At 53.1% G+C, this 26,138-nt stretch overlaps 1 pseudogene; it reads left to right on the top strand.

Annotated features, from left to right (window-relative positions):
* Window positions 1-920: 920 nt before the first annotated feature.
* On the top strand, window positions 921-9,531 carry LOC136021485 (olfactory receptor 14J1-like; annotated as a pseudogene).
* The last annotated feature ends 16,607 nt before the right edge of the window (window positions 9,532-26,138 follow it).

Consider the following 26,138-nt stretch of genomic DNA (forward strand, 5'->3'; position numbering starts at 1 on the left):
CAGTTTTAAACATTTTGAAAGTATAAAGATTTATCATAATTTTTTCTGAAGAGCCATCCATGGACACTTGGAGTGTGATTGGGTCAAGCTGAGCTCTTTCTTGCTCTTGAATCATCACTGATAAGAAATGCTTTACAGCGCAAACTGTGCCTTCCAAAACCTGTGAGCACCCAACCCAGCCCAAGCTGTTGACATGAAGGAAATGCCACGACGGCAGGAAGGCTCATCTGGGCAGCTGTTGAAGTTCTTGTGGTACTTGAGCCCAGTTACAGGGCACCTTGCTTTTCGGTGCTGCACATAGTGCTGCCTGTGCAGGGCGGCAGAGGAATTAAGGGGACAAAAAGCTGGTTTTGTCACTGTGGTCAGCAGGGGCTTTTGAGTAGACAAGCACAGGTCTCAGAGCTCAAGAGTATCTGTCACTGACCTAGAAGCTCATGCAAATGAGGAACTGCTGTTTAATTTGCCATGCTTTAAAATAGAGATCGTGTAAGGCAGGCACAGGCTGTCAAAAAGATAAAATAATGGATGAAGCGATAAAGAATTAAAAATCTGCATGACGCAAAAGGCAGAAAATCATTTGCAAAGAAGCTCTTACCCTCTTTTAGACTCCAGCCACAGGTGAAGATCAGAGACGAAGGAAAAGAGACATGCAACTGATGCTACGTGGAGTAAATGGTCTGCACTAATTACACAACGCGCTCGAATAGGAAATCCCAGTCGTCCAGGCATTCTAGAAGTCATCATGGAGTGGCCAGAGGGCAAAGATTTCGGAATGTCAGCAGAGGAGGAGGCGATGCGTGCTGAAGAGCCCCCACCATATAACGAACTGTCAGAAAGTGAAAAACAGTATGCCTTCTTTACTGATGGGTCCTGCCGTATTGTGGGAAAGCATCGGAGATGGAAGGCAGCCGTATGGAGTCCTCGGCGACAAGTTGCAGGAACTGCTGAAGGAGAGGGCGAATCGAGTCAGTTTGCCGAGGTGAAAGCCACCCAGCTGGCCCTGAGCATCGCTGAACGAGAAAAGTGGCCAGTACTTTATCTCTGTACTGACTCCTAGAGGGTTTGGGGTGGTTTTGTGTGTTTTGGGTGTTGTTTTGGGCTGTTTTGGGTCCATTTTGGTGCTGTTTTGGGCGTCTAACCCTGTATCCCATAGGAGAAGCAGGACAAGGTAGTTTTGGGGTGTTGTGGGGTGTTTCGGGGCTGTTTTGGTTCTCTGACCCTGTATCCTATAGGAGAAGCAGGACAAGGTGTTTTTGGGGTGTTTTGGGGCTTCTTTGGTGCACTGAAATTGTGTCCCATAGGAGAATCAGGTCAAGATGGTTTTGGGTTGGTTTTGGCATGTTTTTGGGGTGTTTGATTTTTTTTTATGTAGTTTGGGTGTTTAGGGTGTTTTGGGGCTCTGGCGCTGTATCCCATAGGAGAAGCAGGACAAGGTGATTTTGGGGTGGTTTTGGCATGTTTTTGGGGTGTTTGATTTTTTTATCTAGTTTTTTGGGTGTTTAGGGTGTTTTGGGGCTCTGACGCTGTATCCCATAGGAGAAGCAGGACAAGGTGGTTTTTTGTGGTGTTTTAGGATGGTTTTGGGTTTGTTTGGGGTTGTTTAGGGGATCTTTTTTAGTAGGGGATCTTTTTTAGTTTAGGGGATCTGTTTTAGTAGGTCAAGAGAGGTTCTTAGTAGGTCAAGAATGGTTCTCCTCCCCCTCTACTCAGCCTTGGTGAGGCCGCATCTGGAATATTGCGTCCAGTTCTGGGCCCCTCTGTTCAAGAAGGACAGGGAATTGCTTGAAGGAGTCCAGCGCAGAGCCACAAAGATGATTAAGGGAGTGGAACATCTCCCTTATGAGGAGAGGCTGAGGGAGCTGGGTCTCTTTAGCTTGGAGAAGAGGAGACTGAGGGGTGACCTCATCAATGTTTACAAATATGTAAAGGGTAGGTGTCAGGATGATGGAGCTAGGCTTTTTTCAGTGATATCCAGTGATAGGACAAGGGGCAATGGGTGTAAACTGGAACATAGGAAGTTCCACGTTAACATCAGGAAGAACTTCTTTACTGTAAGAGTGACAGAGCACTGGAACAGGTTGCCCAGGGGGGTTGTGGAGTCTCCTACACTGGAGATATTCAAGGCCCGCCTGGACAAGTTCCTGTGTGATGTACTGTAGGCTACCCTGCTCTTGCAGGGGGGTTGGACTAGATGATCTTTTGAGGTCCCTTCCAACCCTTGGGATTCTGTGATTCTGTGATTCTGTGATCTTTTGGGCTCTTTGGGGGCTCTTTTGGGGCTCTGACCCTGTATTCCGTAGGAGAAGGAGGACTAGGGGATTTTGGTATGTTTTGGGGTGTATCGGGGCTTTTTTGGTGCGCTGAAAGTGTGTCCCATGGAAGAAGAAGATTAAGATGGTTTTGAGGTGGTTTGGGGTTTTTTGAGGCTCTGAAGCTGTCTCCCATAGGAGAAGCAGGACAAGGTGATTTTGGGGTGTTTTGGGGTGTTTTGAGCATTTTTGTGGGCTTCTTTTTTTTTGTGGTGTTTTGAAACAGTTTTGGTCTCTGACCCTGTATTCCGTAGGAGAAGCAGGACAAGGTGGTTTGGGGGTTTTGGGGGGTGTGTTTGGGTTGGTTTGGGGGTGTTTTGGGGCTGTGACCCTGTATCCCATAGGATAAGAAGGACAAGGTGGTTTTGGGGTGTTTTGGAGTGTTTTGGGCTGTTTTGGGGCTGTTTTGGGGCTGTTCTGGGGGTCTGACCCTATATCCCAGAGAAGCAAGACAAGTTGATTTTGCTGTGTTTTGGAGTGTTTTGGGGCTCTATTAGGCCTCTGACCCTAGGACAAGGTTATCTTGGGGTGTTTTCGGGGTGGTTTTGGTTTGTTTTGCGGCTGTTTTGGTTCTCTGACCCTGTAAACCATAGGAGAAGCAGGACAAGGTGGTTTTGGTGTGTTTCAGGGCTGTTTTGGTTCTCTGACCCTCTTTCCCATAGGACAAGAAGCACAAGCTGGTTTTGGGGTGTTTTGGGGGCTTTTTTGGGGGTCTGACCCTGTATCCCATAAGATAAGCAGGACAAGGTGATTTTGGGGTGGTTTTGGGGTGTTTGGGGTGATTTTGGTTTGTTTTGCGGCTGTTTTGGTTCTCTGACCCTGTAATCCATAGGAAAAGCAGGACAAGGTGGTTTTTGGGGTGTTTTCGGGTGTTTCGTTGCTGTTTTGGGGCTTTAACCCTCTTTCCCATAGGAGAAGCAGGACAAGGTGGTTTTGCGGTGTTTTGGGGGTGGTTTAGGGCTGTTTTGTCAATGTTTTGGGGCTCTGACACTGTATCCCATAGGAAAGGCAGGACAAGGTGATTTTGGGGTGTTTTGGAGTTTTTTAGTGTGTTGGGGGGCTGTTTTGGCGCTCTGAAGCTGTATCCCATAGGAGAAGCAGGAGAAGATGTTTTTGGGGTGGTTTTGGGATGTTTTGGGGTGTTTTGGTGCATTTTCTGGCTCTGAACCTTTATCCTATAGGTGAAGTAGGACAAGGCTTTTTTAGTGTGGTTTAGGGAGTTTTGGGGATTTTTTTCAGTGTTTTTGGGGTGTTTCAGAACAGTTTTGGTCTCTGACCCTGTATTCCATAGAGAAGCAGGACAAGGTGGTTTTGGGGTGTTTTAGGGAGTTTTGGGACTGGTATTGGGCTGGTTTGGGGCTCTGACCCTTTATGCAATAGGAGAAGAAGGAGAAGATAATTTTGTGGTGGTTTTGGGGTGTTCTTGGGATGGTTTCTGGGTGTTTTGGAGGTGTTTTGGGGCTGTTTGGGGACTCTGATCCTGTATCCCATAGGAGAAGCAGGAGAATGTGGTTTTGGGGTGTTTTAGTGTTTTTTAAGGTGGTTTTGGGGTGGTGTGGTTTTGGTTTTGAGCTGTTTTGGGCTGTTTTGCAGCAGTTTTGGGGCTGTCTTGGGGCTCTGACCCTGTATCCCATACGAGAAGCAAGACAAGGTGGTTTTGGGGTGGTTTTGGGGTGGTTTTGGTGTGTTTTAGCGTGTTTGGGGGGTCTTTTGGGGCCGTTTTGGGGCTCTGACCCTGTATCCCATATGAGAAGCAGGACAAGGTGGTTTTGGGTTGTTTTGGGATGTTTTAGTGTGTTTTTGGTGTGTTTATGGGGTGTTACGTGGCTCTGACCCTGTACCCCATAGGAGAAGCATGAGAAGGAGGTTTGGGGTGGTTTTGGGTGTCTTGGGTATTGTTTTGGGCTGTTTTGACTCTTTTTTGGTGCTGTTTTGGTGTCTAACCCTGTATCCCATAGGAGAAGCAGGACAAGGTTGTTTTGGAGTGGTTTGCAGTGTTTTGGGGTCGTTTGGTGGAGGTTTTGAGCTGTATTGTGCTGCTTTGGGGCTGTTTTGGGGTCTGACCCTGTATCCCATAGGAGAAGCAGGACAAGGTGGTTTTGGTTTTGGTTTGGGGTGGTTTGGGGTGTTTAGTTTGTTTTGTGGCTGTTTTGGGGCTTGTTTAGGGCTCTTACCCTCTATACCATAGGAGAAGCAGAAGAAGGTGGTTTTTGGGGGGGGGGGGGGGGTTGGTGTGTTTTGATGCTGTTTTGGGGCTCTGCCCTGTATCCCATATTAAAAGCAGGAGAAGGTGGTTTTAGGGTGTGGTTTTGGTCTGTTTTGGGACTGTTTTGGGGCTATGACCTGTATTCCATAGGAGAAGCAGGTCAAGGTGTTTTTGGGGTGTTTTGAGGATTTGATTTTTTTGGTCAAGGTGGTTTTGGGGGGATTTTTTGGTGTGTTTTGATGCTGTTTTGGGGCTCTGACCCTGTATGCCATAGGAGAAGCAGGACAAGGTCGTTTTGGGGTGGTTTTGGGGTGTTTTGGGGCTGTTTTGGGGTTGGTTTGGGGCCCATTTTGGACTCTGTATTCCGTAGGAGAAGGAGGACAAGGTGGTTTAGGGGTGTTTTAGGGTGTTTTTTGGGTGATTTTGTGCTCTGACACTGTATCCCATAGGAGAAGTAGGACAAGGTGGTTTTGGTGTGTTTTGTGGTGGTTTTGGGATGTTTTGGGGGTGTTTGAGGGCTGTCTTTGTGCTGTTTCGGCGCTGTTTTGGTGCTCTGACCCTGTATGTCATAGGAGAAGCCAGACAAGCTGGCTTGGGGGTGTTTTTGTTGTGGTTTGTGGGTGGCTTTGAGATGCTTTGGGGATGTTTTGTTTTTGCTGTTTTGGGCTGTTTTGGGACTGGTTTGGGGCTGGTTTGAGGCTCTGACCCTGTATCCCATAGGAGAATAGGGACAAGGTGGTTTTGGGGTGTTTTGGGGTTGTTTTGGGGCTCTTTTTGGGGTGTTTAGGGGCTCTGACCCTGTATCCCATAGGAGAAGCAGGGCAAAGTGGGTGTGGGGTGTTTTGGGGGTTTTTGGGCCTGGTTTTGTTCTCTTTTGGAGCTCTGACCCTGTATCCCATAGGAGAAGCAGGGCAAGGTGGGTTTGGGGTGTCCGTGCTGCCTGGATGATACAGATGGAGATGGAGAGCAGGGAATGGGGTGGTGGAGGCACTGCCCTTCGGTCTCCGGAGCTCCTTGGTCCAGGTTTGTCTTCGCCATCCTTTTCCCTGAGGAAAACTGCGCCATTCCCAGCAGCAGAGTGCCTGCAGGCAGCGTCCCAGGCTCCGCCGCTCTGGTGCGCTGCTGAGGATGAGCACGGCCTGTGCCGCCAGGGAACAGAGGCCAGGATCACCCTCATGCAGCAGCGGTTCCAGGGCTGTGATCCAAAGAGACCGGGATGAGCCCCCCCATAGCCTCCAGCATCCCCCCAGCCCGTGTGGGGGATGAGCAGGAGCACCTGTGGCAGGGACTGGGAGCACCTGCAGCAGGTAGTGGCAGCACTGGGAGGGATTGGGAGTTGAGCACAGTTGCAAACGGGAAGACCTGCGGCAGGGTCTATTGAACCCCCAGCAGTATCTGGGGCCATAGTGGCCTATATTGGTCTGTACTGGTTCAAACTGGTGCATGCTGCTCCCTGCTGGGTTGTGTAAATTTGCGGCCAACACCCAGCTGGGTGGGAGCGTTGATCTGCTGCTTTCTGCTTGGTTTCTGACATTGCCCAGGTGGAACATCGTGTAGTGCTTCCCACAGTGCTGTTGCTGCTTCCCCTGCTTCTGTGGGGCAATCTCCTCTGATGAAGACCTCATCTACACAGTGGTACAATTTCACCTTCGGAGGAAGTGAGACCTCGTGTGGGTTTGTGGTGTTCATGGGAGGGAGCTGAGACCCCTTCCAGTCTCAGGGCTACAATCCCAGGATGAGATGCCTCAGCTAACCAGGCTGAATCCCATCCTTCAGCAGGGGTAAAGGAGATGCCACCGTGGGCTGGCCTGGCTGTGCTGTCTGATGATGGGACAAGAAACAGGCTGCCCGCACAAGTGGTTGTGTCACCATCCCTGGAGGTATATAAAAGACCTCTTAGGTATATAAAAAGACCTTTTATATACATGGAGGTATTTAAAAGACATGTAGGTGTAGCACTTAAAGACATGGCTCAGTGGTGGCCTTGACAGTGTTTGGTTATTGGTTGGATTCAATGTTCTTAAGAGTCTTTTCCAATCTAAATGATTCTGTAATTCTAAGAAATGCTGATGCTCAGACCAAACTCTGTCTCTCATCACAGAAACGGCACTGCAGGAAGGCAGTGTGTCTGCAGCTGACAGAGGGAGCATCAGTGCTTGCTTCAGGCTCTTTCCCATAGGGTTCCCCTGGAGCCCCAGGGAGCCCTGGATGAACCTCAGAGGGGCAGAGGCAGAGTCACCTTGGGCTGGGCCTCTGCTGCTGAGCTGGGCCGGGCTCCTGGGATGCAGACAGATGCTGACAAACGGGCAGCACTTCAGAGAGATAGCTCTGCCCAGGAGCAGGGCTGGGGCACTGCCTGCAGGCACTCAGGGGAGACCTGGGAGCCTCAGAGAGCTTAAAGGCACTTGGCAGTGGAGGATGCTGAGAGCTCCCTGCAGGAGAAACCCTCCCAGCCCTGTGCATGGTAAGGCTCTGGGTGCAGGGCAGTGCAGCTGCGGTTCCTGGAGGGATCTCCTCAAGCTGCTGCCTCGGACAGTCCATGGGATCTGTCAGGAGCACTCTCTTGGTTTCTCTGTGTAGATAAGGAGGATGTGCTGCAGAGCAGGGCTTCCCTCTGCGCCCTGCGAGGGCCAGGACAAGGCAGGTCCCTTGTCCCAAGGCTGGCTGCAGGGTGTGAATGTGGGTGTGCAGCCAGGGGTGCCCAGTGCTGCCCTTGCGAGCAGGGTCCCTGTGTGCTGGGCAGGGACTCTGCTGCCTGCCAGGGCAAGCACTCAGCCTGCCCGGGAGCTCACCACGGCGCTGGGGGAGAAGCTGGGGGAGAAGGAACAACGCCTGGCAGGAAAGGAAAAGTATTTGTGTGCACTGGAGAGGGTGCTGGGTGGGTCAGGGCTGCTCAGAGCTCCACATCGCTCTGAGCACGTTTGCAGAGGGTCCTTCTGAAAGACACTGAGGCACCGTCTGCCTTAGAAGGAAGGATCCTGAGCTCTGATGTTTTTCCCTCTTGGTGGGCAGGCTGGGCAGTGGGAGCTGGGAATTTACTTCTCTGCTTTGGAGGAGGCAGCGAGCGTCTTGTCAGGACTTGTGTGAGCTGCTCCTGAGCCCCTGCCCAGGTAGAGATGACCCTGGGCAGAGCCCTGCTGCCGGGAGGGGTGTGCAGGGCAGAGCTGAGCACACAGCCCATGGGATGGGCTCTGGGAGCCCTGAGAGGCAGCAGAGCTGGGCACAGAGCAGCAGCTGTTGGCAGGGACAGCTCCAGGCAGCAGAGACATGGGCAGGGAGTGGGGGGAAAGTGCAGCCCGGCCCTGGCGAGAGTGCGTTCAGGCAGCTGTCTTGGTGGCTGGCACTGGAGGTGGCTGCTGGCCATGCTGTGCTGGGCGCAGTCCTTTGCTTCTCCCCATGAGAGCTCCCTGATCTGCCCTTTGAAACCGTGCTGCCCTGCTCTCAGCACAGGATAGTTGGTTGTTCTGAAGATCAATTTGTGTGTGAAGGCAACTTACAGGCAGTGCAAGTGTAAGCACAGGGCAAATGGGAAAGGACTCTCAGTGGCTCTGCATTAAGCTAGAAGGAGCTGAGAACTTCCGGCTGTATATTCTTCCGATTTTCAGTCATAAGTAGAATAGTTTGTACCCCTATAAAAAAACCTCAGGAGTGTTATGCTAATAAATAAATAACACAGACAAAATGATCCTAAGGCCATGTCGAGCCTCTCTTGTGCAGCCCAGACTCAGCCAAGTCATATGTGCGAGTACTGAACTTTACAACCAAGTTGAATTTCATCTGACATCCCTTGTGAACATCAGAGCTGGACAAAGCCTGCTTCAGAGCAAAGCTGACTCCATGGCAGCACATGGGCAGAGGTCCTGCTCCTCACATAACTCCCAGCCAGCACAAACCAGAGAAAGGAAATGCATTTCAATTGGGCGGATTTCTATGAGGAATGCAGTGGATTTGCTCCGAAGTTTGCCATAATTTCTCCCTCTCCTTTTCCATGGAACAGGTTCCATGCCCAGAAGCAGCAGATGTACTTCTTCCTCCTCAACCTCTCCCTGCTGGACCTGGGCTGCATCTCCACCACTGTCCCCAAATCCATGGCCAATTCCCTCTGGAACACCAGGGCCATCTCCTACACAGGTTGTGCTGCACAGGTCTTTTTCTTTCTCTTATTCATTTCAGCAGAGTATTTTCTCCTCACTGCCATGTCCTATGACCACTACGTGGCCATCTGCAAGCCCCCGCACTATGGGACCCTGCTGGGCAGCAGAGCTTGTGTCCACATGGCAGCAGCTGCCTGGGGCACTGGGTTTCTCTGTGCTCTTTTGCACACAGCCAATACGTTTTCACTACCCCTCTGCCGAGGCAATGCTGTGGAACAGTTCTTCTGTGAAATCCCCCAGATCCTCAAGCTCTCCTGCTCACATTCCTACCTCAGGGAGGTTGGCTCCTTGTGCTAAGTGTCTGTGTGGCACTTGTCTGTTTTGTGTTCATTGTGGTGTCCTATGTGCAGATCTTCAGGGCTGTGCTGAGGATCCCCTCTGAGCAGGGACGCCACAAAGCCTTTTCCACGTGCCTCCCTCACCTCGCTGTGGTCTCCCTGCTTGTCAGCACTGGCACGTTTGCCTACCTGAGGTCCCCTTCCACCTCCTCCCCTTCCCTGGATCTGGTGGTGGCAGTGCTGTACTCACTGGTGCCTCCAGTATTGAACCCCCTCATCTACAGCCTGAGGAACCAGGCGCTCAAGGATGCTGTGAGGAAGCTGGAGACTGGATGTGTTTCAGCAGCCACACACTGCCTGCTGTCCTCTGCAAAGGGCTCCCAATGCAGTTCATGAGAAGCCAAGTCTGTCTTTGCTGCTTTACATTTGTTTTCCTGATTCAATTTGTGATGATGTTGTCTTCATAGAAATGTCAGTTTCCATCTGTTCCTGCTTAAGTAGCCACTCGTGTTGTGTGAGCCACACACTTTGTGTCAGTGGTGGTCTCTCACTTTATTTAAGGGAAATAAATGATCCTGAAGAAACTTCTTCTCTTGATACGTCCTCACATGGCAGGAATGAAGGGGAATGAAATCGGCTTTCTGGCTGCTCCAGCTCTGGGATGGCTGCTCTGTGCCTGGAGCAGGAAGAGCTCTTGGGGAGCGCAAGGGCCGGGGCTGTTGTGCTGGTGTGGGGAGATGGGATGGCAGAGGGGGGCTGCAGACCTCTCAGGGTGTCCTGGGCAGGAGAGCAGGGGACACAGGGGTCCCTGCAGGGGACTCCCCTGCAATGGCACAGGCTGGGGCTGCCTGGCTGGGAGCAGCCCGTGGGAACGGTCTGGGTGGGCAGGAGCTGGCTAGGAGGCAGCGTGTGCCCTGGCAGCAAGGGAGGACAGCAGCATCACAGGCTCTATGGCCAGGAGCACGGCAGGAGATCAAGGGAAGGGATGCTCTGGGATACTCCATCCAGGTTTCAGATCCCCAGTTCAGGAACACTGTTGGCAAGCAGGAGTGGGTTTAGCAACGGGCCCTCAGAACAGGAAGGGAGGGACTGGAGCTCGGTGCCTGTAGGGAGCAGCTGGGGGAGCTGGGCTTGTCCAGGCCGGAGAAGGGAAGGCTGATGGGAACCTGAGATCTTGGGAAGGGAAGTCTGTCGGGGAGTGACTGCCCGTGCCGGCAAGAAGGACTTGGAGAATACAGAGCCAGGCTCCTGTCCATGGTGCCTGGTGGGAGGACTAAAGGCGATGGGGGATAGTGACAGAGGAGAGGTTTAGCCAGGACAGAAGGAAACCTTGTTCCCATTGGCTCAGGCAAGTGCTGCATCAGGTCACCCAGAGAGGCTGTGCAGTCTCTGGCTTTGGGGTTTTCCAACTCAGACTGTGTCAAGCCCTGAACCACATGTTCTGACCCTGTTCCTGATGGGTTGGACTCGAGACCTTGTGAGGTCCATTCCAACCTCTGTTGTTTCATGATCCTACAATGATGGGCTTATGAAGAGTCAGAAAGATGCTCTAAGTGCTGGAGCACGTCTCCGATGATGAGGAGGCTGAGAGAGCTGCAGGTATTAAGCCTGAAGAAGAGAAGGCTCCAAGGATACATCTGAGCAAGTTGCCCTGTCCTGGGTTCAGCAGTAGCAGTTATTTTTCTCCTTCTTAGTAGCTAGTGCAGTGCTGTGTTTTCATTTTTTGGCCTGGGAAGAGAGCTGATAACACCAATGTTTTCAGTTGCTGCTCAAATGTTTGGTCTGGCCAAGGACTTTGTGAGTCTCATGCTCTGCCAGGGAGGAGGGGAGGCCGGGAGAAAGCAGAGACAGGACACCTGACCTAAACTAGCCAAAGAGGTATTCCATACCACAGCACATCATGCCCAGGATGTAACCGAGAGTTACCCCGGAAGGGTGGGGACAGCAGGGTTGGACAAGGTATCGGTCGGTGCTCGGCTGTGGGGAGTGGGGCGAGTTATTGGTCAGCTGGTTTTGAGGTGTTGTATTCTTTCCTCTTGTTATTTCCCTTATCATTGTTATTGGTGGTAGCAGTAGTGGTTTGTGTTATACCTTAGTTACTAAACTGTTCTTATCTCAACCTGTGGGAGTTGCATTCTTTTCGATTCTCCTCTCCTTCCCCCCAGGAGCAGGGGAAGGGCAAGAAGGGGGGGAGTGAGTGGACAAGCTGTGTGGATCGGTTTAAACCACGACAGTTCTTTTTGGCGCCCAAAGTGGGGCACGAAGGGTTGAGATAACGACAGACATGATTGGATTGATGGTCGTCACAATGCTGATTTATTGGCTCTCAAAGTTGTTTCTCTTGATCTCACAGTTTCAGAATGTAGTACATTACTTAGAGCTGGTATTTGCTGTGATAGTGTTTATTAAGTATGGGGCCTGGGCTAAGGTTCTTGTTTCACTGTGCTTTATTGCAAAGACTTGTAATATGGGTGGGCTCTGGCAGCCGGGAGAGATGGATGTGGCCGTGGAGTTGTATCTGGCTGTCCCGCTGCTCTTCACCGTCCTGGCCCTTGTCCTTGCCTCCATCTTCGTGAAGCTGCGGGGAGCCGAGAGGGAGCGGCCCCGGGACCAGGCGGCGGCAGGAGTGGCGCCAGAGGCCGGAAGGAAGGCAGCTGCTGAGCAGCGGGAGAAGGCAGCGGAGCAGCCGAGCCCCGCGGAGGAGCCGAGCCCTGCGGCCGAGCCCAGCACTGTGGCGGCCGAGATCATCCCCCGGACGCCGCCCGCTGAGCCCCAGGAGGATGCAGGAGCCCAGGCAGCATTTCCCAGCAAGGCAGAGGAGGAAGAGCTGCACCCAGGAAAAGAGAAGCTGGTGGTGGGAGAGCCGGCAAGCACAGCAGCTACACCAGCCCCAGGGACAAGTACAGCAGCATCATTGGAGAGTTCTGAAGGGTTTGAATGGCCTGTGGGTACCCTTGGGACCTGCCTGCTGATCGTAATGGGGATCAGCATGTCAGCACACACACAGAGTGTGTTCTACCCACGACCATTTTGTCTGATCTCAAAAGTTAAGCAGAGTCAGGTTTGCTTCTTGTCTGGGGTTAGACCACAATATGGGAGGAACAAGAGATCTTCCCCAAGGCTGGACAGACAGGAGTGGCAGGGTATGTGGGACAGTATGAGCCAGTATAGAATTTCATAGAATTTCATAGAATAGTTAGGGTTGGAAAGGACCTCAAGATCATCTAGTTCCAACCCCCCTGCCATGGACAGGGACACCTCACACTAAACCATCCCACACAAGGCTTCATCCAACCTGGCCCTGAACACCGCCAGGGATGGAGCACTCACAACCTCCCTGGGCAACCGATTCCAGTGTCTCACCACCCTAACAGGAAAGAATTTCCTCCTTGCATCCAATTTAAACTTCCCCTGTTTAAGTTTTAACCCGTTACCCCTTGTCCTGTCACTACAGTCCCTGACGAAGAGTCCCACCCCAGCATCCCTATAGGCCCCTTTCAGGTACTGGAAGGCTGCTATGAGGTCCCCATGCAGCCTTCTCTTCTCCAGGCTGAACAGCCCCAACTTCCTCAGCCTGTCTTCATATGGGAGGTGCTCCAGTCCCCTGATCATCCTCGTGGCCCTCCTCTGGACTTGTTCCAGCAGTTCCATGTCCTTTTTGTGTTGAGGACACCAGAACTGCACACAATATTCCAGGTGAGGTCTCACAAGAGCAGAGTAGAGGGGCAGGATCACCTCCTTCGACCTGTTGGTCACACTCCTTTTCATGCAGCCCAGGATACGTTTGGCTTTCTGGGCTGCGAGCGCACACTGAAGCCGGCTCATGTTCATTTTCTCATCGACCAGCACCCCCAAGTCCTTCTCTGCAGGGCCGCTCTGAATCTCTTCTTTGCCCAGTCTGTAGCTGTGCCTGGGATTGCTCCGACCCAGGTGTAGGACCTTGCACTTGTCATGGTTGAACTTCGTAAGGTTGGCATCAGCCCACCTCACAAGCATGTCAAGGTCCCTCTGGATGGCATCCCTTCCCTCCAGCGTATCAACCGGACCACACAGCTTGGTGTCATCGGCAAGCTTGCTGAGGGCACACTCAATCCCACTGTCCATGTCAGCGATGAAGATGTTAAACAAGACCGGTCCCAACACCGATCCCTGAGGGATCTCGTTACCAGACTCGTTACCAGTCTCCAGCCGGGCATCGAGCCATTGACCACAAGTCTTTGTGTGCGGCTGTCCAGTCAGTTCTTTATCCACCGAGTGGTCCATCCATCAAATTGATATCTCTCCAATTTAGAGAGAAGGATGTCGTGTGGGACAGTGTCAAACGCTTTGCACAAGTCCAGGTAGATGACATCAACTGCTTTACCCTTATCCATCAATTCTGTAGCCCCATCATAGAAGACCACCAAATTGGCCAGGCAGGATTCCCACTTAGTGAAGCCATGCTGGCTGTCACCAAGCACCTTGTTGTTTTTCATGTGCCTTAGCATGCCATCCAGGAGAATGTGCTCCAAGATTTTACCAGGCACAGAGGTGAGACTGACTGGTCTGTAATTCCCTGGGTCTTCCATTTTCCCCTTCTTGAAAATGGGGGTTATATTTCCCTTTTTCCAGTCGTCGGGAACTTCACCTGACTGCCATGATTTTTCAAATACGATGGCCAGTGGCTGAGCAACTTCATTCGCCAGCTCCTTCAGGACCCGCGGATGGATTCCATCAGGTCCCACGGACTTTTGCGCGTTCAGATTTTGAAGATGGTCTCGAACCAGATCCTCTCCTACAGTGGGCCCAAGGTCTTCATTCTCACAGTCCCTGCGTCTACCTTCTAAGAACTGGGTGGTGCAGTCAGAGGCTTTGCCAGTGAAGACTGGGGCAAAGAAGTCATTCAGAACCTCAGCCTTCTCCAAATCCTGTGTAGCCAGTTCTCCCGAAAGCTTCCTCAGGGGGCCTGTGTTGTCCCTAGTCTGTTTTCTGTTTGCTACATACCTGTAGAATCCCTTCCTATTATCCTTAACATCCTTGGCTAGGTTTAATTCTAACCGGGCCTTAGCCTTCCTAACCTGGTCCCTAGCTTCCTGGACAACATCCCTGTACTCTACCCAGGCTGCCAGTCCTTGCTTCCATTTTTTATAAGCCTCTTTTTTCCTTTGAATTTTCCTCAGCAGCTCCTTATCCATCCAAGGAGGTCTCCTGGCCCTTCTGCTGCACTTCCTTCTAGTTGGGATGCAGCACTCCTGAGCTTGCAGCAGGTGATCCTTGAATATAAACCAACAGTCTTGGGCCCCCCTGCCCTCCAGGGCTATATCCCACGGAACCTCACTACGCAGGCTCCTGAAGAGGCCAAAGTCTGCTCTTTTGAAGTCCAGGGCAGTGAGCTTGCTACACGCTCTTCTCACTCTCCTGAGGATCTCAAATTCGACCATCTCGTGATCGCTGCATCCAAGGCTGCCCTGGAGTACCACATTCTCAACAAGACCTTCCCTGTTGGTGAGCACAAGGTCAATCATGGCACCTCTCCTTGTCGGCTCCTCTATTACTTGCAGAAGAAAGTTGTCTTCCACACAATCGAGGAACCTCCTGGATTGCTTGTGCCGTGCAGTGCCATCATTCCAACAGATGTCAGGGTGGTTGAAGTCCCCCATGAGAACAAGGGCCTGCGAGTGTGAGGCTTTTCCTATCTGTCTGTAGAGTGCTTCATCCACAGGTTCTCCTTGATCAGGCGGCCTGTAACAGATCCCCACAGTAATGTCTCCCACGGCTGTTTTCCATTTAACCCTGACCCACAAACTCTCTGTAAACTGCTCACCTGCCCCCAGACAGAGTTCCATACTCTCCAGCCTATCCCTAACATAAAGGGCAACTCCCCCTCCCCACCTGCCAGGCCTGTCCTTTCTAAAGAGCCTGTAACCTTCCATTCCAACACTCCAGTCATAGGAGCCATCCCACCATGTTTCTGTGATGCCTATTATATCATACCCCCGTAGATGTGCACACATCTCTAATTCCTCTTGTTTGTTCCCCATGCTACGGGCGTTTGTATAGAGGCATCTGAGATGAGCTCCAATTGAAGCTGGGTTGTTGGCTGGAGCAGCTGGAATATATCTACATTGTTCCGAGCATTTATTATAGGTGCTGGCAACTGAGTGGGTGTGTTGGGATGGAATGATGCCCCCCTCCCCCAACACATCTAGTTTAAAGCCTCCTTGACCAGCCTGGCAAGCCTCCTACCAAAACTGTTCTTCCCCTTCTTTACCAGAGCAGCTCCACCAGCCCCCAGTAGATCTGGCCTACTAACTTCAGTCTTATGTTCAAGACACCCAAACCCCTGACTATGACACCACCCTTTTAACTATTTATTAACCTGGCCAATCCTCCTAGCTTTTTTTTGGTCCTCCCCTGTGTCCTGGAGAATTGACGAGAAGACTATCTGAGCAACGGAGCCCCTAACCACCTCTCCCAGGGCTCTGTAGTCTTTCTTTATGGTCCCCAGTCTACTACTACCTATATCCCTAGCACCCACATGGATCACCAGGAGTGGGTAATAGTCCGTGGAACTTACTAGAGCAGGTAGCCTCTCTGTAACATCCCTGATCCATGCCCCTGGCAGGCAGCACACCTCCCTCGAGACGGGGTCAGGCCGACAGACGAGTGCTTCCGTCCCTTTCAAAGTAGAGTCCCCTATTACTACGACCCGCCGCTTTTTCTTTGTAGCGCCAGTAGAGATCTTTACCCATGCATAATCCGGCTGTTTGTGGTGCAAGTGCGTTTCCTCGTTAGTCTCCTGCAGGACAGCAAAGCGGTTCTGCATGGGGACAACAGATTTAGGAGGAAGCTCCTTGCTTTTAATTGTCCTTTTCCTCCTTTTGTTATTTTTCTTTGTCACTAATTCCCAATTTCCTGGGTTGGCGGCCTCCTTCTTTCCTTCATGAGCTGGAGGGGAAGCTTGAGGCCCCCCCACAGTATGGGGCTGGAGCAAGCAGCCCTGCTTCCTCTCAGCTACCCTGACATCTTGAAGCCTGCTAATAGCATTCCGCAGCTCAGCCACCTGCTGCAGGAGGGCCTCCACCAGGGAGCACCGAGTGCAGCCCTGCCCATCGTGCACCTTTCCCTCACCAGACCAGTGCAGGCACCCTCTATACTCCGAGCTCTGCACTGCAGCCTCCCCTCTCATCTGCTCTGTCTGGGTGCCTATGCTGGCCACCGCCAGGGCAGCCAGAGCAGAGCTCCCAGAACGGGTCCTGGCCATAGGACGGGTGCTCACCATCCCGCTCGCCTACCTGCACGAACTGCCGCACAAACTGCCTCGTCCCGCTCTGTTCGCCGTGCTCATGGTCGCTCGCGCTCCCTGGGGCAGGTTTTTAACCACTCAGGGTTGGTGCTGCGGCTCCTGGCTCTGCCCCCTGTGAGTCAGCGGCTCGCGTCCGCGGAGCTGCCGGCTCCTGGGCAGGTCCTGTCGAGGACTTGAAGCTCCCTCGATAGCTCTGGCTGCTCTGAGTTGAGGCTCCTGGATGTTGATCTCTCCCCCACTCCAGTGTTAAGGGCGTCCTCTCTCGAGCTACTCACCTCAGCAATTGACCGGCAACGGTTGGTGATGCCCGGTTTGAATCTCCCGCCGCGGCTCCCCTCCAGTGCTTTGGAAGCATCGGAGATGGAAGGCAGCTGTATGGAGTCCCCAGCAGCAAGCTGCAGAAACTGCTTAAGGGGACAGTGAATTATTTTGAGCCTGGTGGGCCCATGACACTTCAGGCCATCAGGGCAGAGATGCAACATACAGATGGACTCATGACCGAGGGGTGGACTTAGCAATGGACACTATTGCCCAGGTTATTCACAAGTGTGAACACTGCACACAGCCTCTCCTGCTCTGAGAGACTGTTACAAGTGATGGAGCCTGCCATCATGGACCAGATGGACTCAGCAGCTTTATAGGGACTGGTCCATGCACTAAGAGTGTACTGAGATAAGAGTGATGGCATAGTGAAAATGTGGGATCTAAGCATGACGTGAATGGTATGGAATAAGGGGTGGATAATGGCCTGGGTTCAGCAGTAGCAGTTATTTTTCTCCTTCTTAGTAGCTAGTGCAGTGCTGTGTTTTCATTTTTTGGCCTGGGAAGAGAGCTGATAACACCAATGTTTTCAGTTGCTGCTCAAATGTTTGGTCTGGCCAAGGACTTTGTGAGTCTCATGCTCTGCCAGGGAGGAGGGGAGGCCGGGAGAAAGCAGAGACAGGACACCTGACCCAAACTAGCCAAAGAGGTATTCCATACCACAGCACATCATGCCCAGGATGTAACCGAGAGTTACCCCGGAAGGGTGGGGACAGCAGGGTTGGACGAGGTATCAGTCGGTGCTCGGCTGTGGGGAGTGGGGCGAGTTATTGGTCAGCTGGTTTTGAGGTGTTGTATTCTTTCCTCTTGTTATTTCCTTTATCATTATTATTATTGGTGGTAGCAGTAATGATTTGTGTTATACCTTAGATACTAAACTGTTCTTATCTCAACCTGTGGGAGTTGCATTCTTTTCGATTCTCCTCTCCGTCACCCCAGGAGCAGGGGAAGGGCGAGAAGGCGGTGGGGGAGTGAGTGGACAAGCTGTGTGGATCGGTTTAAACCACGACATGCCCATACCTAGACAGGGCCTACAGAAAATGTGGAGAGGGGCGTTTTACAAGGGTGTGCAGTGACAGGCCAAGGGGGAATGATTTTAAGCCGAAAAAGGGAGATTTAGCTTGGATATTAAGAGGAAGTCCTTCCCTGTCATGGCGCTGAGGCGCTGGCACTGAGTGCCCTGGGAAGCTGAGATGCCCCATCCCTGGCAGTGTCCAAGGCCAGGTTGGATGTCAGTCAGCACTGCTCTCAAGCAGGGCTTTGTCCAGCTGTGGTGTTCAGAAGGGATGTCAGATAAAATCCAACTTGATTGTAAAGTTCACTACTTGTACTCATGACTTGGATGAGTCTGGGCTACACAAGAGAGGCTTGGCATGGCCTTAGGATCATTTTGTCTTTGTTATTTATTTACTGGCATAACACTCCTGAGGTTTTTTTATAGGGGTATAAACTATTCCACTTATGACTGAAAATTGGAAGGGTATATAGCCGGAAGTTCTCAGCTCTTTCTAGCTTAATGCAGAGCCACTAAGAGTCCTTTCCCATTTACCCTGTGCTTACACTTGCACTGCCTGTAAGTTGCCTTCACACACAAATTGATCTTAAGAACGCCCACAAACATCTGTTCTGTGCTGAGAGCAGGGCAGCACGGTTTCAAAGGGCAGATCAGGGAGCTCTCATGGGGAGAAGCAAAGGACTGTGCCCAGCACAGCATGGCCAGCAGCCACCTCCAGTGCCAGCCACCAAGACAGCTGCCTGAACGCACCCTCGCCAGGGCTGGGCTGCACTTTTCCCCCACTCCCTGCCCATGTCTCTGCTGCCTGGAGCTGTCCCTGCCAGCAGCTGCTGCTCTGTGCCCAGCTCTGCTCCCTCTCAGGGCTCCCAGAGCCCATCCCATGGGCTGTGTGCTCAGCTCTGCCCTGCACACCCCTCCTGGCAGCAGGGCTCTGCCCAGGGGCATCTCTACCTGGGCAGGAACCCACACCTGGCACTCAATGGATCCATCAGTGGTCCATGGAGAAACATGGTCAGCCCCTGAGGAAAGCCTTGAGAGCTTCGTAACTCTTCAGTTAGTTACTGGTGGCAATGAGCAGTGTGCAGGGAGGTGAGAGAGGGTAGAGAAGTCAGCAAGAAGCAAGGTGACGGTTCAGGGCTTTAACAAATCCTTACAAGCCGGATGGAGCCCAGCAATGGAGAGCAGTTGATGGCTGTAGGTGGAGGAGGAGTAGTGTTCCTGGAGTGTGGCTGCCGGCTCTGGACAAAGCAGAGGCTCTCTGAGAAGTTTCCCTCATGGGAACATGCCTCAGCGTGGCACATGGGGAATGGCCACTGCTGGGGGTGCCTGCGCACTGCTCATCATGCCCCATGAGCCGACCTTCCTGTCTCCCTCTCCTGCACTACCCGAACTTGCCTGGAATGCAGGAACCATCCCTGAGCCTGGAGAATGCAGGAGCCTCCTGCAGTGAGGTGTCTCTGCTGCAGGGGAAGTGCAAAGGTTCTGTGAGACACTTGTGAGTGCGGGCAGAGAGCAGGGTGTGCGCAGCAGAGAGGGTGCTACAGGCAGGAAGCGGTCCCAGATGAGGTGCCCTGTCCCCAGAGCATGGGATACCTTGCACCCAGGGACACCCCCTTTCCTTTTGGATTTTGCAAAGAAGTTCTCAATCCGGGCCATTCCCTTTTCCTACTGCTCTCCCGTGGTACTTAGTTCTCTATGCTGATGGCCTCACCCATTCCTCTAGAAGCCTCCTTTAGATGGCCTTGCTGAGGGATATTCACACCACCTTCTGAACTGACACTGTAGGAGCAGCCTGCAACTACTTGAAATGCGGCTTCAGAAATGACGGAGGTTTTCTTGCTAGTGGGAAGAGAAGGAAACCTCTGCAAAGTGCAGCTTGGAAGGTTCAGACTCCAAGTTAGGAAAGAGAAATGTCTCTCAAAAGGTGGACTTGTGGTGCAAGAGGTCACCTATAGGGAGTCTGGCTCAGGCCATGACTTTGTGTTTCAAGAACAGACAGTGATGGGTGCAGAGATGTGACCAAAGGTACAGAAATGCCAGGTGAGAGCGAGGTGGGAAAGCAAGATGGGTGTCAACAGCCTGAAGGGGAAGGGGTGCAGGCGTGGGCCAGTGAAGGACAGCCTGAAGGGGAAGGGGTGCGGGCACGGGCCAGTGAAGGACAGCCTGAAGGGGAAGGGGTGCGGGCATGGGCCAGTGAAGGACAGCCTGCAGCAGAGATGACTGAGGATTCTGGCAAGGCTGAAAGGCCCAAAAGAACAAAAGGTCTCTGTCACAGAATCACAGAATCCCAAGGGTTGGAAGGGACCTAAAAAGATCATCTAGTCCAACACCCCTGCAAGAGCAGGGTAACCTACAGTACATCACACAGGAACTTGTCCAGGCGGGCCTTGAATATCTCCAGTGTAGGAGACTCCACAACCCCCCTGGGCAACCTGTTCCAGTGCTCTGTCACTCTTACAGTAAAGAAGTTCTTCCTGATGTTAACGTGGAACTTCCTATGCTCTAGTTTACACCCATTGCCCCTTGTCCTATCACTGGATATCACTGTCCCCTGGGCTATGGCCATTGCCTCCTTCCTAAAGGCCTGTAAGGAGAACTTTCATTCTCAGGATTTCAGGCTCTACTTCTCCAAGGGCTGTGGTCAGGGCTTGGCCTTTCTGCTTCATCAAACCAACCAAGGGTTTTCTCACCATCAGACACCTTCATTTTGCCTTTCTCTGCCTGTAATCACAGCCTCCACTTACTTGCTTTAACGAGTCCCTGGGGAGGCTTTGTCAGTAACAGCCCTCAGTGGGGCCCATTAATGCTGAAGGGACCTGGGGCTTTGTTTCTGACTTGGACTTCTTGGGAGGTTTCTTCAGCCTCCTCTCAGTACCTGAGGTTCATGAACTCAGCCCAAATACACTGTGGGGCTCATTAAACCCTGAGGAGCCATGCCTCACCCTGTGGATTTTGTCAAGTCTTCCAGATTGTCTTCCAGGGAACTGGGGAGGTTTCCGAGTGCAGGAAGATTACAAAGAGCGTCTGATAAAAGTTATTTGAAGGGTTTATTTTATCACTTTTCAGTTTAGAAATTTCTATTCCACTGCCACTGATCGCGAGTGTCTCTTCCAGAGGCCTGCACAGGCAGGAAAAGCAGCCCTTCAGGTCCAGCGCTGCACTGAGCACCTCGCTCCTCAGCTCCCCACCCAACATTGCTCTCATCGTCCACCCGGGACTTGCGTTGCTTCTCCTCACACCCGACTTCTCTACTGCAGCTGGCAGCTGGATGGTGCAGCTGCTGCGCACCAGCTCCCAGCCTGGCTGCCTTAGAGACCTGCCTGCACACAGGCACAGCAGGATTGTTCCTCTGGGCGAGCAAAGCAAAGCAAAGCAAAGCATGACAAAGTGTCCTACACAGTAAAGTACACTCGGGCACCACGTGCCTGGTACGAGCAGCGCCTCGCGGGGTCCCGTTCCTACACAGGGATAATCTCATGAGGAAGGGTTTAGAGACACAGGTAGATACAAAGCGGTAGCTGTGAACATGATTAAAGAGTTGTGCAAGGAGACGATTAGACCATAGAAAGACCTTTCCTGCCGGAAGCTCAAAGCAGCAGCTTAGGGAGAGGGCTCTGAATGAACAAAGAGTGAGGGGAGGAGACAAGTGGAGAATAACGGACAGGGCCTTTGTCTGGACAGCCTGCTGAAAAGAGGCCTTCAGAGCTGGTCATTGTGTCCTGGACAGAAGAAAATCTGTGAAAGAGGAGAGGAATGAAGGACGTGGTGTAACAGGCAGGACAGTGGCAGTGCAGTTACAGGGGAAGATCAGCATTCCTTGGGATCCCCCTTGAAAAGGTCATTGGATTGGCAGAGGTGTCTTGGGAAAGAGGACAAGGACGTGTTGCACTTATCTTTGATAAAGGCCTAAGTGCAACCCAGGGGAGCACAGGCTGTACAAGCTGCCTTTGGTGAGGCGTGTGTGTTGTGGTTTAAACCCAGCCACACAGCTCGTCCACTCACTCCCCCCACTTCTTTCCCTCCCTTGACTCCCGGAGGGATGGAGAGGAGAATTGAAAAGAATGCAACTCCCACGGGCTGAGATAAGAACAGTTTGGTAACTAAGGTATAACACAAATCACTGCTGCTACCGCCAATAATAATGATAAGGGAAATAACAAGGGAAGAAAATACAACACCTCACCACCCACCGACTGATAACTCTCCCCACTCCAGCCCAACCGAGCACCAACTGATACCTCGTCCAACCCTGCAGCGCCCTAGCTCTTCTGGGTAACTCCCATTACATCCTGGGCATGACATGCTGTGGTATGGAATACCTCTTTGGTCAATTTGGGTCAGGTGTCCTGTCTCTGCTTCCTCCCGGCTTCCCCTCCTCCCTGGCAGAGCATGAGGCTCAGAAAGTCCTTGGGCAGACCAAACATTTTGAGCAGCAACTGAAAACATCGGCGTTATCAGCGCTGTTCCCAGGCTGAAAGTCAAAACACAGCGCCGCATCAGCTACTAAGAAGGAGAAAAATGACTGCTACTGCTGAACCCAGGACAGCGTGCCAGCACCAGAGTCCTCTTGGGTGACACCTCTGGTCTCCTAAAAGCCATGCGAAGGGTAACTGCTGCCTGGCCAAGCTGAGAGCCTGCAGCTGTGCGTGAGGAGGCAAAGAGTGGATGTGGTTTCCTCCAGCTTCAGCACAGCTCTTGGCATGGTCTCCCTCAACACTGCTCTGCCCAAGGGAAGCCATTGCAACCTGGGTGGGTGGATAAAGGAGGGTGTAGCACTCGTGTCAGCAGAAACAGCTCCAAGAGCTGAGGAGCCACCAGGGACATCCCAAGCACCAGGAGATGCAGGTGCCTGCTCCCGGGCTGTCACCTCCGAAGCCACCACGACACCACAAGGAGCAACATCAGCCAGGGCCCTTCTCCTGCCCCGGTACCCGCAGAGCCAGCGGTGCCACCATCACCGGGAATGCTGCGCGGCTCCCCCGGGCGTTAGCGGAAGCTCCAAGGGCAGCTCAGCACTGTGGAATGTCCGGTGGGTTTCCGCTGCCGTTGCCAGAGCCCGCCAGGACCTTTGCTGTGTTCACCTGCGGCTTCCAGAGTGCCCCGGGGTCTTCCTGGTCACCATGGGCCCTGGTGCCCCTGGAATAGCTGGAGGGCTTTCGAGCTCCACCACAGCACCTGGGCTGCTGCCTCTGCCTAGAGCGCACATCCAGGTGCCGCGGGCACACCAGGTCCGTGCTGTCCTGCGTAGCGCCGGCGAGCCCACACAGGTTGTGCCAGATCCCGCCAGGCCCTGCCACCTTCCGCAACACCTGGCGGGCTCCTGGAGGTGTTGCAGGGCCCGCAGCGCCGGTACAGCCAGTGGGAGCTGAGCGGGCATTGCAGGAGGTGGCAAATCCCGGGAGGGCTCTGGCCGCGCCTGCAGAAGCCCGGCAGGGATTGCGGCAGGGGGCAATAGAGCTGGCGGGTTCTGCTAACCCTGCAGCAGCCCTGCAGGGGCAGAGCACAGGCCCCTGCCTGCAGCGTGAGGAGGAAGCGGGATCCAGCAGTGCCAGCATCCAGCTGGTGGCAGTCCCTGGCCCCGACCCTGCCCAGGCCTGGGGGAGCCCTCACTGCCCGCTCTGCAGTGGCTGCCCCAGGCACCCCTCGGCTGGCTCCAGCGCAGAGCTGCTCTCCTGGGGAGCCCCCACCTCCCCCCAGTTTCCCCCTGGGGTGGCTGCGGGGTCTCTGTGCCCCCCTGCGGGATGGAGGGATGTGGGCAGGGGGAGGGAAGGGCAGCGCAAGGGACGTGACCACACTGGGAGTGTCACAGACCGGCTCACAAAGGGCCCCGCTGTGACCCCGCCGCCAAGGGCAGGAGGCGCAGGGCGTCCAGTGCAGGCTGGCCCTGGAGCTGGGATAGTCCTTGTGCCAGGAGCTGTCCTGCTCTCGGGAACCTTCCCTGCAGCTCTCCTTGAACCCAGCCCGGGTGTGCTGGGCTTCCTCCATCTGCCATGGCCCTCGGTGGGGAGCGGGGGCACTTGCTGGATCTGCTGCTGCACACCTGAAGGGAAGTCAACTTGGAGCTGTGCCTCACTGTGCTTCACCGGGGAATGGTCCAGAGAAGTCATCCTTGGGGGGTAACTGAAAGGGCTTCTTTAAGGACCAATGGTAATTAATCAGGGACTGAATTAAAATCAAATGGGAATCCAATGGTGGTTAAGCAATGACTGAATTGTATTTCAACAGCGGTTTCACAATGTCTTGAAAATGATGTTAATAACAATTCAGATGGTGATTTAGACATCACAGACGGTCCCGTATTTTGTGGCAGTGGCAGTGGCATGTTTTGTGGCGGTGCTGTGAGCTCAGGCCAGGACATGCAAAGGGCATTTCTGTGGCAGAGCTGGGCTCCAAGGCAGAGTTCCAATAAAGAAAGGTGATCTCCCCCGGCAGTGCCTGAACGTTCAGGTCTTCTCTCACAGGTGCTGTCAAGAACACTCTCAGCAGCGTACCCTGACGAGGAAAACCCCAGTGACAGCTCCAGTGGGTGCCTGTGCAGGAGGGGGGGTGCAAGCAGTGTCCCTGGCACAGCCAGGCCTCCTGGTGCAGAACTGAAGCACCAGCAGAGCAGGGCCTGGTCGGTGACCTTGCTTGCTGGACTGCCCTGGCAAGGTGCCCCAGGGCAATCGTCACACACCAGCCCCTTGGAACCGCCATTCCCAGCACTGGCCTCCCACCAAAGCTCCAGGAAGGGACAACTCCACGGCAGGGACAACTCGTGCCTACGTCAGAAGTTTGCACTGTACGGGGGAGACGTAAGCATGCACACAGTGTGCGGTCAGGGAGATGAGCCCAAGTGAGCGCAAACACCCTCAGCTGTTCCTTGGGGTTCCATGAAGGCCAGTGGGGCAGACAGTGTCTTGAGGTCACTTCCCTTTGATAGCAATGTGCCTTGGGAACCTACCTGAATGCAGCACTGGGATGTGCTTCCTCGAGCCAAGGTCCCCATGCCCATTCCTTGTGCTGCTGGGCCCCCAGGTGAGTGCAGAGCAGGGCGGCAACAGCGCAGGGCTGAGGTGCCTCCAGCCTCTGGCAGTGGCAGCAGGAGGCCAGAGAGACGCTGCTGCTGCAGTGCAGGGCTCTGTGTGTGCACGGGGAGGACTCGTGTCCCTGAACAGCCCTGAGTGTATGAGGCTGGGCTTAAACCATGACAGGAGTGCATGAGGACAGCTCGGATGTGGACACCAGGGCCCTGCCATTGCTGGGTGTGACCCCAGGAACAGCCCCCAGTGTCCCAGCGGGATTTTTCTCACATGCCTTGGGCAGGCCCATGGCGAACGCTCACATCATCCTTTCTGGATTGCGCCCTCAAACGTGTCAGAGCCATCAGAGAGCTTCTGGGGTCCTTGGAAAAGGCGGACATCAAACCTTTCCTCACAAAGGGCAAGAAGGAGGCTCCTGGTAATCCCAGGCTGGGCAATTCAGCCCAGTCCCTTGGAAGGTGATGGACCAAATACACCTGCAGCCACTTCTAGGTGCTTGTAGGACAAGAAAGCGATTGCCAAACCTGTGTGGGTAGGGGAAAAAAGGGCATGTTTTGTACCTGGATCATTAATAATCTCTTTATAGCCAGTTGGTGATCTCTGGGCTGAAGAAACGAATGATGGAGTGAGTGGGAAGCGGGCTGGTGGATCAAGCCCAAATGTCACCAGTGGTAGATTCCTCCTGGCAGCCACTTACCAGTGACACCCCTCAGTGCAAGCAGCTGGGCCAACACTGTTGATTGTCTTTATTAACTCCCTGTCTAATATGATGGAGTGCCTTTTCAGCTGCTTGGTGGATGACAGCAGGAAAGGAAGAGCCTTTGAATGATCTCACCCGGTTAACCCTGCCTTGAGCAGGGTAGGCAGACAAGACAATGTTCAGGGGTCTTTTCCAAACTGAGTTATTCCAGGATTCAATGAATCTTTTCTTTGGAGAGATGGAATAGACAGAGGAAGAAGGAAGAGCAAAAAGGCAGGTTTCTTTCTTTTTACTGAATCTGTGTTTTTTTTTAATTTATGTCCTGGGTTCAGCAGCAGCAGTCATTTTTCTCCTTCTTAGTAGCTGGTGCAGTGCTGTGTTTTGACCTTCAGCCTGGGAACAGAGCTGACAACACCAATGTTTTTAGTTGCTGCTCAGTGATGTTTACTCTGACCAAGGACTTTCTGAGTCTCATGCTCTGCCAGGGAGGAGGGGAAGCCAGGAGGAAGCAGAGACAGGACACCTGACCCAAACTAGCCAAAGAGGTATTCCATACCACAGCACGTCATGCCCACTATATAAACTGGGGGCAGTTACCCAGAAGGGTTAGATCACTGCTCGTGCTGGGCTGGGTATCGGTCAGCGGGTGGTATACTCTTCCCTTGTTACTCACCTTATCATTAGCATTACTGGTGGTAGCAGTAGTGGTTTGTGTTGTACCCTAGTTACTGGGCTGTTCTTATCTCAACCCATGGGAGTTACATTCTTTCCATTCTTTTCCCCATCCCTTCGGGACTGGGGAGGAAGAAGGGGGGGATGTGAGAGAGCAGCTGCATGGCTGACTGAGC

The sequence above is a fragment of the Lathamus discolor genome, chromosome 13 (assembly GCF_037157495.1).
Source record: "Lathamus discolor isolate bLatDis1 chromosome 13, bLatDis1.hap1, whole genome shotgun sequence".
Classification (NCBI taxonomy): domain Eukaryota; kingdom Metazoa; phylum Chordata; class Aves; order Psittaciformes; family Psittacidae; genus Lathamus; species Lathamus discolor.